This window comes from Aedes albopictus, chromosome 2, assembly GCF_035046485.1.
Source record: "Aedes albopictus strain Foshan chromosome 2, AalbF5, whole genome shotgun sequence".
NCBI lineage: Eukaryota > Metazoa > Arthropoda > Insecta > Diptera > Culicidae > Aedes > Aedes albopictus.
Genome location: NC_085137.1, coordinates 73,940,931 through 73,960,637, shown reverse-complemented (window position 1 = coordinate 73,960,637; position 19,707 = coordinate 73,940,931). Strand labels below are relative to the sequence as shown.

The 19,707-nt window shown below is 35.2% G+C and overlaps 1 protein-coding gene across 5 annotated transcripts in view; it reads left to right on the top strand.

The window, feature by feature from the left end:
- LOC109427584 (serine-rich adhesin for platelets) overlaps positions 1-19,707 on the top strand; it is a 539,771-nt gene that overhangs the window by 176,297 nt on the left and 343,767 nt on the right. For all 5 annotated transcript variants that reach the window (XR_009997420.1, XR_009997421.1, XR_009997422.1 and 2 more), the window contains one exon: positions 13,922-14,671. The gene's annotated coding sequence lies outside the window, so the exon portion shown is untranslated. The remainder of the gene's footprint in view (positions 1-13,921; positions 14,672-19,707) is intronic.

The following is a 19,707-nucleotide window of genomic DNA, read 5'->3' as shown; positions in this document are numbered from 1 at the left end:
AACCCTGGATATATAACAAATGTCTGATGCATGTAGAAATTTACAAAATGTTTTCTTCGATAGTTGCCTGCATAATATAATCTCTTATTTCATTAGAAAATTTGTAAAAAAAACAATAACATTCAGTGAGGAAAAACTAATCGGGGTATTATACATTCTAAAAAATTAAGGATAACATATGAAGAAGTAGTACATAACAGTTTATGTCTCGTTCTCCTTTCGAACATCCTGTGGTGAAAACCCTGGAGGAAATCTAACGGTATTTTTTTAATTTCAATCTGAATTCTTTGAAAAGTACTGATGGCAACTCTGTTCTAATTTGAATTCCTCTAGTATGTTTGTAAAAGTATGTAAAAAAACTACTTCATTTTTTGATATGAGAGAAATTTGTTGTGAAAATCCTGTATAAATATTTTGGTTTATTTTAGGTTACCTGTCTCCAAATGTTTTGTTGAATATCTGTACTTTTCCAAAATTGCTATAACAATGTTTTCCAAGCATTCCACATGATTTCTATTAAAAATCTTTCAAGATTTTTCATTAAAAAGATTCTTAAAAAAAAGTTGGAAACACTCTACTAGGCATAATTTCACAAATTCCTTATAGGTTTTGTACCATGGAGTACTCAAATTTTACAGTTCTTATTTATTTTTCACTATAAAATAGCTTTGTCACGGTGTAAATGGTAGAAAAATATCATTAGAAAAAAATCAGTATCGCTAAGTCACCCAGCTAATGGAAGCTAATGATCTATTCTTTAATTTAGTGCTGAGCGCGCAATGCTCTATAGGGGGTCATTTTCCCATACAAATTTTGGGTGAAAAGTACCCAAAAAATGGGTATTTCCCGGAAATTTGTTCTTTAAATCACAAAAAAAATAAAAATAGTTCTATCGGGGGATCGATAGAAAATTTCCCTCTTAGCACCAAATGATAGAGGAGACTCTTAGCTTTCATTTGGTGGGTCACTTAGCGATACTGATTTGTAACAACGTTTGTAACTGCCAGGTTTCTGCTTTTACTAGCAAAATTAAAAATAAATAAAAATCACAAGGAAAATTTTACAGAAATTACACTATGTTTTTAGCCAGAAGTTGGAATTTCTGAAAAAATATTCCACAATTTAAGCACGTAGTTCTCATTCCTTCAGAATGAAAACCAGACATATGATCAACGAATCAGCGCTGTTCACACAGGCGCCAACTTAGGGGGAGGGGGGGCAAGCATGGTTCCCCCCACCATATTTGACGATTTTTCGATTTTCCCATACAAAAAATCAGAAAAACCAGGCTTTACCCCCCAAATAATTTGACCAAGTTGGCGCGTCTGGCTGTTCATAAAATCTGGGAGGTATGCCAACCCGGATAGAGGTAAAGTACTGACGATCAAAACGTGATATTGGTTTGATTGATATAAGAGATAAAAGATCTGGAAATAATATCTGAAAAATGTTCCTGGAACATCTGAACAATATTAGAATTTGATATTTCAAGATCAAACGAATAGCTTCCTGCCATTGGTTAGATCTTACAAGATCTAAATATGATCTGATGATGATGTTCCAGGAGTAAATTTCAGATATTATTTTTAGATCTTTTATCTCTTATGTCAATCAAACCAACATCACATTTTGATCTCAAAATCAAAATATGCCATTATAGAGCTTTTTTCCTCTACCCGGGAAAGCATCCATTCGTGTATTTGCACTATATATCTCATTAAAATCACAAAACTCATTTTACTTGTTCACAACTCTAACATTTGAATGAGCAAAAAATAAAAATAAAATGTGAAAAAAAACATAAATAATTTTAAAAAAAATCCATAAAAATACAAAAAATTTAATATAAAATAGGATCAATAGTAAACTATAGAAGTTCCATAGACAAATCAAAAGTGCAAGAATAAATCAACAACTGCAATTAAAACATTGAAAATATTTGAATTTTCCATAAACATCAAAAATGCTTTTCAAAATTAAAAAAGAAAAAAGAAAGAAATTACACACTAAGCAAAAACAAAAGGCCAATTGCCGAACCACAAAACTATGATAGTTTCACTTTGAAAATTTAAATTTACTATGGAAAATCTATATGGAAAATGTAGTTATTTATGATAAATGTTGATTTATTTGTGGAAAGTCTGACATTCTGCTCGAGCTTATGGATTTGGATTATGGATTCTGATTTGCTTATGGAACTTTTCTACTTTATTATTGCCTGATGTTTCGTTGCGACTGTGGGTAATACTACCGGCATAGGGTATATTTTCGGCTTTGTCAGTCTTTTAACAGCAACATGGCTATTGCATTGTAACCCTTTATTATTTCTCTCACCCCTATTTTTTTATTGGCAATTTTTGTTATGGAAAATTATCACTTTTTTATGAGTTGTTTATAGTATAGCATAATTTTTTGAACGAACTTCTGCTGGACTCGGTTTTAGAATTTCTTCCGGAAATTGTGTAGCCAGTCAAAGCAAAATGTCTAGAGAAGTTCATGTTTCAATTTTTTTTTTTGTTTATAGAGACTTTACCCTGAAGGTTCATGTTTCAATTTTCGAATGAAATTCTTGAGATCATTCTGATAGAGCTGAAGTGAGTATTTTTGATGAACATGCTTGTAATATTCCAGTGGTTTATACAGAAATGCGACGTGCTTGGCTTTTGAATGATTATTATTTGACTTTTTGAAATATTTGGATTGATATCGTAAAAGGATTTCTTATGGAAATGGCATTTTTTATAGCTAAAAAATCTTACCAAATGTGAGATCCGTTTTTTTTGTCAACACGGTCGGCGACTTTCAGTTGACAAAGTGGAATATATTTTTTTACAAAATATTTTAAAACATTCCAATATTCCAGAATGTTTTACTATGAAGCACATTCCTAAACTACAATATGCAGTTTACTATTTTTTTGTCATCTTTTAACACAATTTATAATTTGTAAAATAACACCGATGGCTGGCTGGGATGCATCTCCAAGAATTGCTTTACGGATTCCTTTTGAAGTTTCTTCTGTGATGGCTTCAGTGAATCGCGATGAATTTTTCTATGAATTCTTCCAGAACTACTTTTTGGTTTCCTCAATCAGTTCCCTCAGGTTTTTCTCCAAGAATTTTCTGGGATTCCTCTAGGTTTACTTGAGACGGGTTTGGTGGTCTAGTGGCTACCGCTTCTGATTTGCGTTCAGAAAGTCCTGGGTTCAATCCTTGGCTCGTCCCTTTCCTTCTACTTTGTATCTTTCTGTCCACTTTCTCGCTATCTCTTCTCTTCATATACAACTCATGCATATGCATGAGTTCATAGCCATCGCCAGAAAAGAAACGGGTTGAAAAAAGGCGTTTCTTTTCCTTCCACCTTTCTCAGCACAGTGCCAATTTATCATTGAACGCCTGCAAGTTATGTAATCAACCGAACTGTGCCGCTTCAGAGTAATCTACACACAATCGATCATCTCAAAATATGTCCTTTATCCATGGATCTCATCGATCAAAGGTGACTCCCAGACCTCACATCCTACTCTACTAACAAATACTCCATCCGTGTTGGTTGTGGGGACGCAGAGTGCTATCGGTCTCTAGTAGCAACAACCATCACACTTTAACACTCCTTTACCTTCCCATCTGACTGTAAGGACTTGGCCGACGCCAATGTTTGCATAAATTGCACTTTGAGAATAAGTGGAGTATTCCAGCTCCTTTATTAATTGGATCTGAGTACAATTCATTCCAGTTCAGATCAACCACGGAGGAGCAACCATTGACATGTACCTACAGTCAGTTTAACCCTTACGTGGCCGACAGGGTCCTGGGTACCCAGCACCCATTTAAAAAGCACGCTGTAGAAAAAGGCAAAAAGTTAGTCGGACACATAACGGTTAAGCTAAGTTAAGAATTTTGTGGCATTTCTCTAGGTTAACTCTTATCATTCTTCTTGTTTGTTTTTTTTGAAATTCCATCTCACCACAAGTAACATTTTGATGGCCAATTGGTCTTGAAGCGGTTTTAAAAGCCGTCATAAAACCTGATCTATTGTATTCTGGTTTTATGACGGTTCTAAGAACCTCTTCTTGTCTTTTAAACTAAAATGTTACTTGGGAAGTAACATTATGATGACCAATTAGTCTTGACGAGGTTTTGAAAACCGTAATAAAGCTAGTTATTTTAACCCTTCAGCGCGCGCGCTGTTGTAAAAAGTACAACACTACCAAAAAACCTCGCTTTTTGTATACAGCGGGAGCGCGGTGCAGTTTTGGTTGTTTCATGGCGCGTGTCCTGGAAGGTTAAATTTAGGTTTTATGATGTTTCTGAGAACCTCTTCTATGTAGTTCATTTGACTAAACAATGTTAATGGAGATGGGAAATTTTCGAAGAAACATTTTCTTATCCCTGGAATTTGTTCGGAAGTTCCTTCGGACTGTTGATTCTGGGATTAACTTAGATGTCAACATTCTCTAAGCGACTCATTTTAGGTTTTATCCTTACAATCCTGCCATAAGCTGCTCTTGAGATTCACCTAGATGTTCCTTCTGAATTTCCTTCAAGAATTTGTTTAGAAATTCGTACTGGAATCTTTCAAAGATTATTTTCCGAAATCCTTTCAGAAATTCCTACTGATATTCTTCTGAGAGCCCCTTCTGCAGGGTTGTTACAACAGCGCGGATTTCGCGAATTTCGCGGATTTCGCGATTTTCGCGGATTTGGCGCGGATTTGCTCCTGGAATTCGGCCCTCGCGCGGATTTGGCGCGGAATTGATTTTGCTGTTCCGTCATGCAAATTTTGTACATGATTTTACTCTGATTTGTATAATAGGTTTTGTGTGAGATTGCCTTCTTTTGATCTAACATCCACCGCTTGACGAAACCCTACGACGAGCTTTGTTCTGTGAATCTTGTATATGAACATACTGAGAGTTAAGCCATTTTAGTGCTTGAAATAGCTTTTATTCCCGTTGATATGAATCCTAGAGCCTTTGGATTTTAAGCAATAAGTTTCAGTAATAATTCAACACGAAATTGATCTAGAAAGCTCTTAACTAAACCAGGTTTGTTAAATTACATCTATGTAGTTTATTGTCGTAGCAATAAACTTTATTTTACATAATTAATTTTTACAACATATGTAGGTGTATAAGTAAAACATGCTAGCACTCTTTCAACTTTATAAATGATCATCCGACATAACATATTATCTATTGGATTTAGAGGGATGAACTAAACTTCGAGCTCTACTCCTAATATTCTTAGAAATTCTATAACAAAATCCAAGTAATCATCAATAGTCTTCTTCAGTGTGTATCCCCGGAATTCGTCTAAGGATCTTTTCTGATATTGTTCTTAAAATCTTTCTTTTTTTGGGTTAATGCTTTTATCTATAAAAATCTCGAGTGATTTGTTTCGTAATGCTTGTTTTTTTGTCTGTAAAAAATTTCTGTAAAAATATCGGAAGGAAAAGAAAATTATCGAAAGAGTTTCTGACTCAACTATAACAATTTTTAGTTCCAAAGTCGTGCACGCTGGCTGTACTGTTGTTATACAGCGTGCACGGCATTGGAACAGAGGGGACAAATTCGCTACGTGCATGGATCGATTGATTTTTTGATCTTTTGAATACAAGTTTTTCAAAAAGTTTTAAAAAAAATTATTCTAGGAATTTCATTACAAATATTTCCCAGGAATTCAGTATAAATCCTTAGATAATTATAGAAAAACTGTCGAGGCATTATGAAATAAATTTATATAAAAAAATGATATTAATCCCTATGAGAAATAATGGTGAAAACCTTGGAGAAAAGCCCTGAGGAATTCATGGATAAATAACTGGACAAGTACCTGGAGAAATTCTAGAAAAAAATCCTGAAGGAATTTTAAACCAGCAAGAAAACCTTTAAAATAAAATGCAACATTGTCTTTCAGGAATTTTCCCAGAGTTTCCTCCAATAATTGCTGTAGGGATTTTTTAGTATTTTAACTGCGGAGGAAGGTATTATCTGTTTGTACAGGCATCTCCCCATGTGTTCCTCTTGGAATTTCTTCAATATTACCTCAACACGCTGTCCACAAACTACGTAGACTCATTTTTGAGCATTTCAGACTTTGTCCATACAAAATTTTCGGAATTAGTATGAAGCTTGACCCGTCCACCCCCGCCCCCTAACATTCTACATAATTCGTTGACGAGCCTAAGGTATTCTCCCTGGATAATACTTATCTAAAGTTTAAGTTTCTTTCTATAGTGTCTCACTGGGATTCTCCAGACATTACTATTTTTTTCAAATTTCTAAGAATTACCCTCATAATGTGCTACTCAAATACATGATCATTATTTTTAGAATTCCTTGAAAAATTGTATCAAATACTGTATATAAAAACTTCAGAAAATCTTTCCGTTTCAGAAATTTCTTCAAACATCTTTTGGTATATACTCCTGACAGACGGGCTCTGGCAGATTTTTCCAAAAACACTCTGTAGATTGCTACAGCGATTTCTAATCTAATCTAATCTAATCTCACACTAACGCAGCCATTACTTGAATGCATCCTGGAAAATGAAGACTTTTAAGTCTATCATTTTTCTTGTCTAACGGCCAGGCCAACTGCGCAGCATGTACCGCAGAGAAGATTTCAAGGGATAGAACGATTTCAACATAGTCAATATTTGAAAACATTCTACACCTTGAAATCGAGGGGAAAGATGGAAGCGTGGACCTCCCGTACCAAACGCTTCCAGATAATGATATAAATATTTAAATATGTTCGTATATATTAATATGGTGATGTGTACGATGATTTGCTAAAAGAGATTGATTAGTGCGCCTGGAATGGTTGGTAAGATTCACTGAAAAGAGAATAAAGGATTAAGCAATAAATATTGAATATGACATAAGTGATACGCTCGTTACAGTTACTATTTTTCAAAAAAGGTATTATTATGATTATTATGCAATAAAATTACCTGTATTCCCCTAAAAAAAGGTTTATTAGCAATTAAAAACAAAACATAAACATTACAAAAAATACATCAAATTTTAATCTGGAATGCTACCACTTTAGGCAACAAAACAGCGAGATTAAAATTTGACGCAATGTGGTAGATCTTACACCGTAACGCACCGTTCTAAGGTGATCTGCCCACGTTACGGGAACTGTAGATTGCTACAGCGATTTTACTAAAAATTCTTGAAGGAATATTGCTGAAAAAAACATGAAATAAAGTTGTGACAAAACGTCTTCAAATTGCAGAAAGCTTAGAACATTTTAGATGAATTGCGTTAATTTACGAATCGACAGTTCAGCTCCCACTCAATTAGTTCATTTCAGTTAAAAGTGCCTTTTCTTTATACACTATTGTAGATTGTTCAAATTTTATGTTTAACATATACGTAATGTAGAAAAATGAATCTTTACTTCTACACTCTCGCGGATTTGTCGCGAATTTAATTTCACAATCGCGCGGATTTGGCGCGGATTCAAATTTGGCTCGCGCGGATTTGGCGCGGATTTTTTTCCACGCTTCTCGTAACAACCCTGAACATGGTTTATATATCTTGATTCGATAGGAATGCGAGCATAGGGAGTAGTGATTAGACATAAGTCGACCCATTATCTTGATAAAATCTCGACCCATGTTTAACCTCTTGAACCACGCCGTCTTCAATACCTGTGGGAGAATTGAATGTAACCACCTGCCCAATTCCCCTGCATCTCATTTTTGTTGCCAACTGACCAAGGCATGCTGACGAGCAATTTAAAAAAATATTGAAGGCTATATGAAGATCATAAATATCGCCTTCTATAGCACCCACCTTGGCGAGCGAGTCCGCTTTCTCACTGCCCGGAATCGAGCAATGCGAAGGGACCCAAAGCAAGATGATATCATATGCTTGATGAGATAAAGCACTCAGAAATGATCGTATTTCGCTTAGGAAATACGTGGAGTGCTTCACCGGCCTCATTGAGCGAATAGCCTCACTTGAACTGAGACTATCCGTGAAAATGAAGTATTGATCAGAGGGAAGAGAGGCGATTCGCATTAATGCGTAGTGTATAGCCGCCAATTCTGCGACTTATACTGAGCAAGGACTTTGAAGTTTATGGGCGGCGCTATGAACGTCATTAAATACACCAAATCCAGTGGAATCATTTGTTTTTGACCCGTCAGTGAAAAATCTTCTGTCGCAATTGACGTGACCAAACTTGCTAGCAAAAATTTTTGGAATTTGCTCCGAACGGAGCGGATCTGCAATTCCTCGGATTTCTTGCAACATGCTCAAAACAGATCAAAAGCTATAGTGGAATTGGAGAAGTCTTGGAAGCAAACACGGCGGATGAAAAACCTTAACGACAATTCCACGAAACGATCTGATAAAGGGAGTACCGCTGCTAGTACCTCTAAACTTATTGTGTGCGTCGAGTTCATGCAGCCTAACGCGATCCGCTGACAACGATACTTGATACGCTCTAACTTCAGGATGTGTGTTTTAGCGGCGGAATGAAAGCAAAAGCTACCGTATTCGACCCCTTGCTGAGATTGTTATAGCAATTTATGCTGAGGTTTATGTGGTAGGTTTTCTGCTGAGATTACTTTAAAAGTTGCAACCAGGATTCTTCCAGGGATTTCTCCAAAAACCCTTCAGAAATTCTTGCTACGATTAAACCAGGAATTTCTACTGGTATCCCTCCAGAAATACCTCCGAATACCCTAATATTTTAACTCGGTACTCCTCCTGTAGTATCTACAGAAGGTTTTCTTAGAATTTCTTCGGGCACTCCTGCTCGGATTTCTTCAGAATTTGTAATTAGTCGTGAACGTTTCGTTATTTTGTATTGTGTTTTATACCTCCGTTAGTAAATATGTTTCTGTTCGTCAATCAAGCATATGTTCCTGTTACGCTCAAGCAAATAATAACTGCAAGACATGCGAAACGTCCCCTAGCACGGACATCAAAATGTAGACCGTCTTGTACTGTTGTCCGAATCTCAGTGCCCCCTTAGGATTATACATTCCTAGAACAAACACAAGTTATGATAGCAACTACCTATCGTGTCAAAAAACAAAGAAAAAACGATTACAGGATTGAACTTTGTTATCCTTTTGGATAACAGGGCACAATTCATGTTAAATGAGTTGCGTGTTGGTAGAATGTTTTGTGTTTTTGAGCATTTGTAGGGTTCTAATATATTTTCTGTAACATTTTTTACCAGTACCCCGGCAGAATTTTCTCAGGAATTTCTGCAAAAACTGCTTTAGGAATGTAATTTCATAAATTAATTAGTGGATTTTTTCCAATAATTTATCCTACAGTTACTCCATCGATTGTTCTAGGAATGTTCTAGGGATTTTCATCCCAGGTTTTTTTTTCGAGAATTACTGCTAAGATTCCTCCAGAAATTCTACGGGGGATTCATCCAGAGATTTTTCAGGGGATACCTCTAAGGATTTCAAGACAAGAGAAAATCAATGGATGTCTTCAGTTATTTCTGCAGAATTCAATCAATTAACTTCTACTATGCATTTCCTGGAATTCCTCTTGGGATTCGATTAGAATTTCCAGGTGGAATTCCTGCAAGAATCGATTTAAAAAAATCTCTTGTGATTTATTTTGTAATTTTTGCAGAAATGCCGCTAAAATTTTTTGCTGAAAATTTCCCTCGAACTCATGCTAGAGTTTCCAAAACATTTTTTTGGAATTCTTTTTTTTAGTTTTATTTGTGATTCCTCCTTGAACCACTAGAACGGAATTTTAGGATATTCAGGAATATTAGGAAATCAAGAATTCCCATGTACGTGGATTTCTCCATGAATTTCAACATGAATGCCAGGAATTTCTTTAAAGTTTTCAATAAAAACTCCTCCAATGATTCCCAAAGGATTTATTCCAGGATTATTTTCAAGGAATTCCTCTTTCTTCGGTTTTCTACGGAGATTGCAATAGGAATAATTTTAGAAACTAATCGTGGAATTTATTCGAGCATTTCTCCAGAGGTTTCTACAGAAATTATTCACAGGTATTCGTTTAGGAATTCCTGCTGGGTTTCGTAATTCCTTGTGTAATTTTTACATTAATTTTTCCACGGATTCCTCTATGAATTTCTCCAGAGATTATTTTAGGAATTATATTCACTGTAGAGATAAACGTGCTTTCTCGTTACTGTAACCGTAACCACTTCTAGGTTTGAACATGTGGGGTATGCAAGACCCGATATTTTGATACATATTTGTTATCTGCCCCCTCAAAATGCAATATCCAGCCAAAACATTTGTGAAAGGGGGGCCCAGCCAATCACATATCGTAAATCATTGTTTGGCCAAAATCGTATATTTTCATATATTGAATCAGAATGGTATAATTATATGTATATTTGTTGACAATGATTATGTTTCATATAGTCGTCACAGATCATAAAATGTGCTAGATGCAATCGAGAGAATTGCAATGAATCTGATAAAATCGTGAAAAATCATACTTCCTAAGTGTCAAGTTCGCTAGCAACGTAAATGTTATTACTTTGAATCGTGTAATCGTAGATAAGAAGACTTAGTCAAAATTAGATTTGTATCAGTCCAAAATTAATAATACAACATTTTTTATGCAGTTATGCAGTACTTACTTCATATAATACCATGAATTGTCTAAACTATTTCTTTTCTTTTTTCTTATTTTTTTGATTTTAAATTATGTTTTGTTTAGGCCTTTCTCAAAAGTAGTGCTATAGTCAAAATGGAAAACGAATGACATGAATGAAATTGTTGGTGCTTGTCATGAAAAATGCTTATGATTAATTTGAGATAAATAAAAAACACTAATATAAAATAAAAGAAAAAATGCTTTTCTAGGTTTCAAATTCGGTGTCGGAATTCCTCCAGAACCTTACCGCAAAGGTTGTGCAGCAATTCCTCCCAGGGATTTTTCTTGGAATTCTCTGGCAATACTTCCAGGAGTTTCTTTGATGTTTTCTCTTGGGTTTCTAGGATTTGAAGAGTTTCTTCTGAGACAAAGCAGATGTCAAAGCAATTGCATGAAAGAGATTTTACAGCAGCTTTTGGAATTATTTTTATGATATGCCTGGAAAAATGTTCCTTTAAAGCTTTCAAACCATTTCTGTTTCATTAAAAACTTTGGAAGGGATTTGTCAAAAGCGTTCTAAATGATTACTTGTAGTTTTTTGTCAAATTTCTTTAGAAGTTCGTTTAAAGACCCCACAAAAAGTTACTTCTGGTACTCCTGCTGGACTTCCTTATGGAATTTTAGAGGCAACACCAGGAGTAATACTAAATTAATCTGCTGCAAGAAGCCCAGTAGAAACCGCAGGAGAAATATTCGAAAGAACTGCTCCAGGATTCTTAGTAGGACAATCTGGATGAATCAGGGTAGATATATTTTGAGGGATCCTAAAAAGATTTCTGAGTATTACAATGAACTCTTGATCTCAGAAGCATCTCCAGGAGAAATTCAGAGATTTTCTTCTGATCTATAAGAAATCTCTGAAAGAACTTTTTGAGGATTCTGAGAAGAACTTTCTGAATACATAGTAGATGACATTTCTGGCAAAATCCCAGAAAAAAATGTGAAAAAGAAGGGACGCTTGGAAGTACACCAGAAGAAGCTACTAAAGGAACTCCAGAAGAATGTTCTTGAAGCGTCCGACTGAAAGCCTCTTTAATAAAGAAAAAAAGGTCTTGAAGGATCCCAGATGGAACTCTCTGAGGAATCAGAGAAGGAATTTCTTGAGAAAACCCAGATGAAATATCTGGAAAAATGGCTGAGAAAGTACAAGAAGGAATTTTAGGAGAAATATCAGAAGAAAATCTTGATAGAACACCTTTAAAAATGAAAAAAATGAAATTTCTGTACTACTTTCAACACTGTTTGCAATAAATAGTTATATATTTGTGAAACCCCCATTTGAGGGTTTGAAAAATTGTTTTGAACAAAGTCGAAGCGAATTTTCGGAATTCACAATTGGATCAAATTTTATAAAAATCTTTATTAACCCTCTAATACCCAATTTTTTTATTTTGATCTAAATATCATTTTTCGTCATCTAAAATCGATTTAAACATGTTTTGGCAGATGCTTCTTTTTAATTCTCGGTTTAGTGAATTTCAGTTTTTGATTTTTCTAATTTTTATGTTTGATCATCCCCACAGTTTTATATTTTTTTCTGGAAGCCTATTTAGTGTACGGATTTTTTTAGATAAAAACATTTTGAGATTTTATGATTATTGTTGAAATATTTTTATTTTTATTTTTTTTCATTGAAAATTTTATTTTCCGTGAAATTTTAAGGAAAATAATTTTAGAGTGTATTCGATTCCCTTAAACTATAAAACTAGGATAGAATGATTTGGAAAAAAAAATAAAAAATATGTTATTTGTAGCGATTCAATACAAAATAAACAATGATTTCTAAAAGGTGACTAAAACATCAATTTTTCAATAATTTAAAAAAAATGTAAATACGCTTTAAAATACACCAAAAACCATTTTGAGATATACGAAACAGTCCTAAATATCATCCAAAAATATAAAAAAAATGATATTCCACGAAACAAAAATTACAAAAATGCTCAAACTATACCCCGTCTAAAGGCGGGGTTGGGTATTAGAGGGTTAATTATATTGAAGTTTTTACTACATTCATATATAAGAATATGACTCTCTGAGGGTTTCTGAGGGTTGTATCAGAACTTCGTTTTGTAGGTAAACATAGGTTAAAATTGTAGGTAAACATCAGAATATTACTTGATTCTGTATGAACCCTGTAATTTAATAACAAAAAAAAAAAGATATGGAATTGCATCATGCTACGCCTCAACCGCAGGTTCTTAACCCTCTAATACCCAATCCCGCCCTTAGACGGGGCATAGTTTGAGCATTTTTGTAATTTTTGTGTCGTGGAAAATCATGTTTTTTTATGATGATTAACCTGGGCTTGTTAGGGGAATATCTGTAAATAAAAAGAAAATCGGGTTAAGTACGGTTCCTTTGAATTCCACTAAGAATTTGCATCCTTTGACAGATACGTATTTCGACCTCAACTGTAAGGTCGTCTTCAGTGTCTTGTACTTGACTCGACTCGAGTCAAGTACAAGACACTGAAGACGACCTTACAGTTGAGGTCGAAATACGTATCTGTCAAAGGATGCAAATTCTTAGTGGAATTCAAAGGAACCGTACTTAACCCGATTTTCTTTTTATTTATGTTTTTTTATATTTTTGGCGAATATTTGGGACTGTTCTGTATATCTCAAAATGGTTTTTGGTGTATTTTAAAGCGTATTTACATTTTTTTTAAATCATTGAAAAAATGATGTTTAAGTCACCTTTCAGAAGTCATTGTTTCTTTTGTATTGAATCGCTACAATAAACATATTTTAAATTTTTCCTAAATCATACTACCCTTGTTTAATAGTTTAAGGGAATCGAATACACTCTAAAATTATTTTCCATAAAATTACCCGAAATATAAAATTTTCTGTGAAAAAAAATTAAAATAATAATATTTCAACAATAATCCTAAAATCTCAAAATATTTTCATCTAAAAAAATCCGTTCCCCAAATTGGCTTCCAGGAAAAATATAAAAGTATGGGGATGTTCAAAAATAAAAATTAGAAAAATCAAAAACTGAAATTCACAAAATCGAAAATTAAAAAGAATCATCTTCCAAAACATGTTAAATCGATTTTAGATGACGAAAAATGATATTTAGATAAAAATCAAAAATTTGAGTATTAGAGGGTTAACTTAAGCCCATCTTAATTTGCTAATTACAAAGCATATTTTTCAACTCCAAATATTGCGCTACTCTGACTCTTATGTTACACTTTTAGACATTTCTACAAACAACTGCCATCCAACAGATGGGTTTCTGCTTCCCGATTTTATCTAATACCAAATCTTCTGTTCTATTTCAGCAGCGATTTGTCGGAGATCGCCCAGCAAACTATTACCAAGAACTGTGAAACAGTAGCCGCAGTCGTCGCATAGCAAATCCGCGACCGTAGATCTAGATCCCGCTGGACACGTGTTCCATGGTAATTATTACCATCATCATCATCAAAGTCGTTGCAGCCCGCCGGTACCCGCGCGGTCTTTGGCCTGAGAACGTGCGCTGTGTTTGAAGAGGAAGACAAAAGAAAGCCGCAGGTTACCTAAAAAATAGTGTGTCAGTGACAGCGCGAGGTGGCCGTGGTGCAGAAGATCTCACACGGTGTGCAGCCGGCTGGAACACATCCAACGGAAGATCGTTCCTGCCCCGAGGGGTTAATGAAACATTCGAAGACAGCCGGACGGTCGATCGCGAATTGTGTGGATCAAAGTTCGTGGGTTGTAGATTCTTTTGTCTTGTTTAGGGGGGAACTAAATACCAGCATTTCTTGCGGAGCTAATTTGCATCGCGCGAACTGACGAGGAAAGAGCACAGCCATTCGAGAATTTGCGAATTAAGCTTTATTGTGACAGTGAACTTGTGAAGTGTTGAAAAAAAAAAATCTGAAGAAGAAGGTGTGCGGATTTTTTTCCTGCTCTCGGGAGATTATTGCCCCCTCGAGCGGTGAAGTGTGACGAATTCGATTTACCCGTTTGTGAAGATCGACGTGTGCGCAAGAGAGGATTGCGAGCTCTGACGAAACGACGAAAGCTGACCGTATCCCGTGTCGTATAAGGTAAATATTGAATTAGTGGATTTTGCTTCCGATTTATTCCGCAGCTGGGTTGTTTGGGTTGGGATTTGGTGTTTGTCGAGTTTCTTTAGTTTCATTTTTCGATTTCGTTCATCATCACGGTTAGAAGGTGCGGTTGCTTGACCGATTCAATTGATTTTATATATTTTTCAACCAGTTTGGTACGGCGTTTTCTTAACTGTGCTTTTGCATTGGGATCTTTTTTTTACCCAAACCCCAGGTTGAATTGAACGATACTGCAGTCAATGGGGGATTTTCTCGTTTCTTCACTGTATTCGACATTGTGTAGATATGTGCCAACTTTATCATATTAGGAAAGCATAGGCGTATTGTGATTTATTGGTATTAACAACAGTATACAACAGTATGATTTTTTTGAAACTATTTAAATTTTTTAAAGAAGATTATACGTAGAATTTGTTTTGACATCAAATATATAAAAAATGCTTTTGATTGTCTTGTATTGCAACAATAGTTACTAAGTAAAACCTATAGCTTAATAAGACTTCAAAATATAATCAAATTTACAGAGGTGTCGAGTATGGGAAATCATGACCCTTTATTCTTGAAAAATCGTATCTCAAAAACTAAAAAAAAACCAAATTAATCCACCTAGTGGTGATAGCGCCTTTCTCGTACCTTCAAAAACCCCATTTCAACAAATCTCAAGTGTTATGTTGATGAATATCCTACTTTCATACGTTTAACAAAAATCCATTTCAAGGCACCAGAAATCGTATCGTTTATCTGGCTTTTGATGTTTGAGCCTTTAACTCTTAAAATAAAGACGCAATTTTGAATTTTGTAAAACCATTTCGGATAGCAGTCCGCCATCTTGGACATTCTGGTCGCCATTTTGAACTCCAAACTTCCTCATACCAGATATATGTACCCATATTGAATGGTTTTGGAGCCTGAAACTCCGTTAAATAGCCGCCATCTTAAATATTGGACGGATCTTGGTTATTCTGGTTGCTATATTTGGACTCCGGAAATCCTCCCTATACCAAATATACCCTCATTGAATGATTTGTGAACCCAAAATCACCATTGAATAGCCACCATCTTGAGTTTTGGGACGCCATCTTAGAATTTAGAACGCTATCTTGAATACTCTGGCCGCCATTTTTGGACTCCAGACATACCCATATTGCGTGGGTTTAGGGCCTAAAACTCTCTTGAATGTTGTGCCGCCATCTTAGATTTTTGTCCACCATCTTGTGTATGTGTATTCTGGTCGCCATTTGTGATGTCCGACATTCTGTCTAATAACAAATATACCCTTATTGCTTGATTTTGGAATCTAGAAAAGCATTAAACAGCTGCCATCTTTAATTTGGAGCCGCCATCTTGGATTTTAGACCACCATCTTGGATATTCTGGTTGCCATTTTTGGAGTCCAGACTTCTATCCCGTACCAAATATACCAATATGGACTAAAATATTAACGCACACTGAAACGGCAAAAACTAGCAATAGCCAATATCATTCAAAAATAATGGTTATTACGATCGAAGCCTTCGATAACAGAGAGATGTTCCTTCTTTTTATCATCTGCGCCAAAAACTATTGGAAAATATACATAGGTCTTCCAGTAATTCAACAAAAACCTGATTTTTTATTGCTTCGCCCATACAAAGTGTTAGGCGATTTAAATCAAGTTTATTGCTAATTTATAATTTTAATCGAGCGATAATATAGTTGCCATACCCATATTACATGGTTTTAAAGCCTAAATCACCATTAAACAGCCGCCATCTGGAATTTTGGATTTAAGGCCGCCATCTTAGATATTCTGGTCGCTATTTTTGGTCTCCGGGCATCTTCCCCATACCAAATATACCCATTTTGCGTAGTTTTAGAGCATAAAACTCCTTCAAACAGACGCCATCTTGAACTTTGAGCTTCATCTTGATTATTAGGCCGCAATCTTGAATTTTGGGCCGACATTGTGAATTTATGTCAATCATGATAAAGGTTACAAAAATCACCGTAGTTGGATGTGTCGCATGAAGGGGCTTGGTTCAGCTTTATTTATACAGGGCGTTAAGTTCATAAGTGCAAACTTTTTAAAGGGTGATAGAGGACCCATAAATGGTAAAAAAAATTGTTCTACGCATCACGCAGAAAAATTAGACTCGTTTTAAAACAATAAAACGTATGGTTGATTTCAAACTGAGCATTTACTTATTCCAAAGTTATATTTCTTTGTTCTAATCTGGAGTTTATCGATCAAAACAATCAATTCCCATCATTCCATAAAACGTTAAAAACTTCATTTGTTTTAACAAAATGGGGACCACAAACATGGCCTGGAAGCACTCACACATCTTTAAAATTCTCACTCCAACATCGCCACAGCAAAGAAAGTGTTTCAAATCCATCACTCCAACTTCCAAGTGCAGTTTTGGCCGTGATGGATAACGCGCAGCTACTCAAAACAGCATCCACAAAAAGTTGATCGGTTTCGCCTTTTTGTCTTTTTTTATTCGTTCTCGCTGCTATCCGCTTTCCAAGTGTCTAAAAATAGATTTCCGAGCTGCCGCAGGAGCTGGCGTCACCAACACAATCACATTACGGCTTTGTTAGTTACAAAAGCGCAGTCGTTTAAAACAATCTGTTATTTTATGTTGAAACTACCAAATCTCTGTTTGTTCTAACAAACTGACAAAATTTTCGTCAAATGAAAACATTTGTATTATCAAACAATGCAACAGTTCAGTTTAAACTAGAAATCAGTTTGTCACTATAGTATTGCGAATCTTTTCTGAAATCCGCATACTGGCCAACAACTTGTGCGCCGACAGCCTATGCGCCGGGTTGTGCGCCATACAAAATGTAAATAAACAAGTGTCAAAATGGTTCGCGCCAAGAGCTCTATCTCTCTTAGGGTTCGGATCTATTTTTTGTCTAAAACATTGGACTTCCTTATGTCTGGAAAGAATGTACAACAAAGATATTATTGACGGTAACAACGCTTTTACTTCATTAAACCACTGATTAATAGTGGTTTGGCTAGTGAAAAACTTGGCGCGTAGGCAATCGGCGTGCTAATTGTGCGCTGGTGTGCGGTGCGGATTTGAGTTAATCGTCGCAAAGTGCCCAACACACATTATACCCTGGCGCGCAACCTAGAGGTGGAAGAGAAACTTGTCGAAATGCTCAAAATTCTCGAGAAGCTCAATAAACTGAAAAATTGGTTGATTCTAACTAGAATTTAATTATGTTTACAATTTATTTTTTTGCGCGATATAGTCAAATCTCAACCGTTACGTAGTTATTGAACTTTCCATGTTTTTGACTCTTATTGCCTTAACTGGCTATAACTTTAAAATGGTCAATCTTATCGAAATTATTTTACGCTTATTCGAAAGATTATTGTATTTTCTATCAAATGGCATCTTTGAATCGATTGGTTTAGTTAAATAATTAGGTTTCTAGAGCAAAATAGCTAAGAATAGTGTGTTTTAATTTGATTTTGTCAATTAACTTTGAAACATGCGTAATACATTAAAATTCTTTCTTTGGCAAAGTTGTGGCCCCTATTTCACTCTACAATTCGTTCTTTGATATCAAACTTCTAGCTCTTATCGTTTTCTTGCAATTTTGATTTAAATGTGCGACACAGTGCGCAAAAAAGTGCTTAAGGGGCCGTCCATATACCACGTGGACAGAAAATTCATGGTTTTTGACCACCTCCCCCCTCCCCGTGGACAAGCGTGGACTTTTCATTGACCCCTACCCCCCTCCCCAAATGTCCACGTGGACATCCGAAAAAAAAGTTTTTTTTTTCATATTTCTAAACTACATGGAATAATGGATTTAGAAAAGTTTTTTTTTAAGTTTTTTTTCTTTGTGAACATATATGATAAATATGATTGAAAACTTTATAAAAATCAAACATTCTATAGCTTTACATAGAATACAAACAAGTAGCACAAAACAGGTAGCTACAAGTTGTCAACATTGTTTTTAATTCAGCTTAATGTTTGTTAGAGTGTAGGTTCGATTCCCGCTCCAGTTGGTGAAAATTTTTCGACAAACGGAAAATTCTTCACTGGGTGTGTTTCGTGTGATGTCCATTGCCTAATGTTAGTGATTGTTCAATGTTCAGTCTGTACAGCTTCTGGTTGAAGACGGTGTCTTTAAGAATATTTGTTCAATCTATGTTTGTCTGATTGTTTTGTTGAGATAAGGTAATTTGAAATCCTAGATTTTTGTTGAGATAAGATTATATTTCTTGGATTCTTACTAAAAAACTTGATTTACAGCAACTAAATTGTATTGCTGATATTTAGACTTCAATATCCATTAGAAACATCTTCAATTTTAAAGAAACCTACAAAAAAGTTTTTGAGATAAGCCTGCAATTCCCTACATGTATTTTGAAACTTTGAAGTAGTTTAAAAATTTGATATGAAACTTCGAGAAATCCATACAGAACTTCAATGAAAATTTTCTGACTGAAACACCAACATTTGCATGGTCCCCACTCCATTTTAAATATCCAGAATATTTCTCGATGAAGAACACTAAGTAATTATAAATTCTGATAATTTACAACAAATTAGTCTGTGAATCAATACCATGATTTTTTTTTCCTAGAATAAGTAACTTGCAACTAAAAGACAATGTATAATAAAATAAAATGATTGAAAAAACTGTTGAAGAGAATCTCATCAATAATGCGGCATAATTTGTTTCGTTTGTAGATTCTTGTTTTCTATTTTTGATGTCAATGTTGTCCACGTGGACATTTGACGAAGCCCCACCCCCCTCTCTGTGGACAAGCGTGGACTTTTCGCTAACCCCCTCCCCCCTCCAAGCTGTCCACGTGGTATATGGACGGCCCCTTACCATGACAGTTGCACATTTTTGATCTGAAATACGATGTTTAAATCGAAGATAGAAGTTTGATGTCAATTGCAGAGTGGAACAGGGGCCACAACTTTGCCAAGAAAGAATTTTAATTTATCACGCATTTTTCAAAGATAATTGACAAAAACAAATTAAAACAC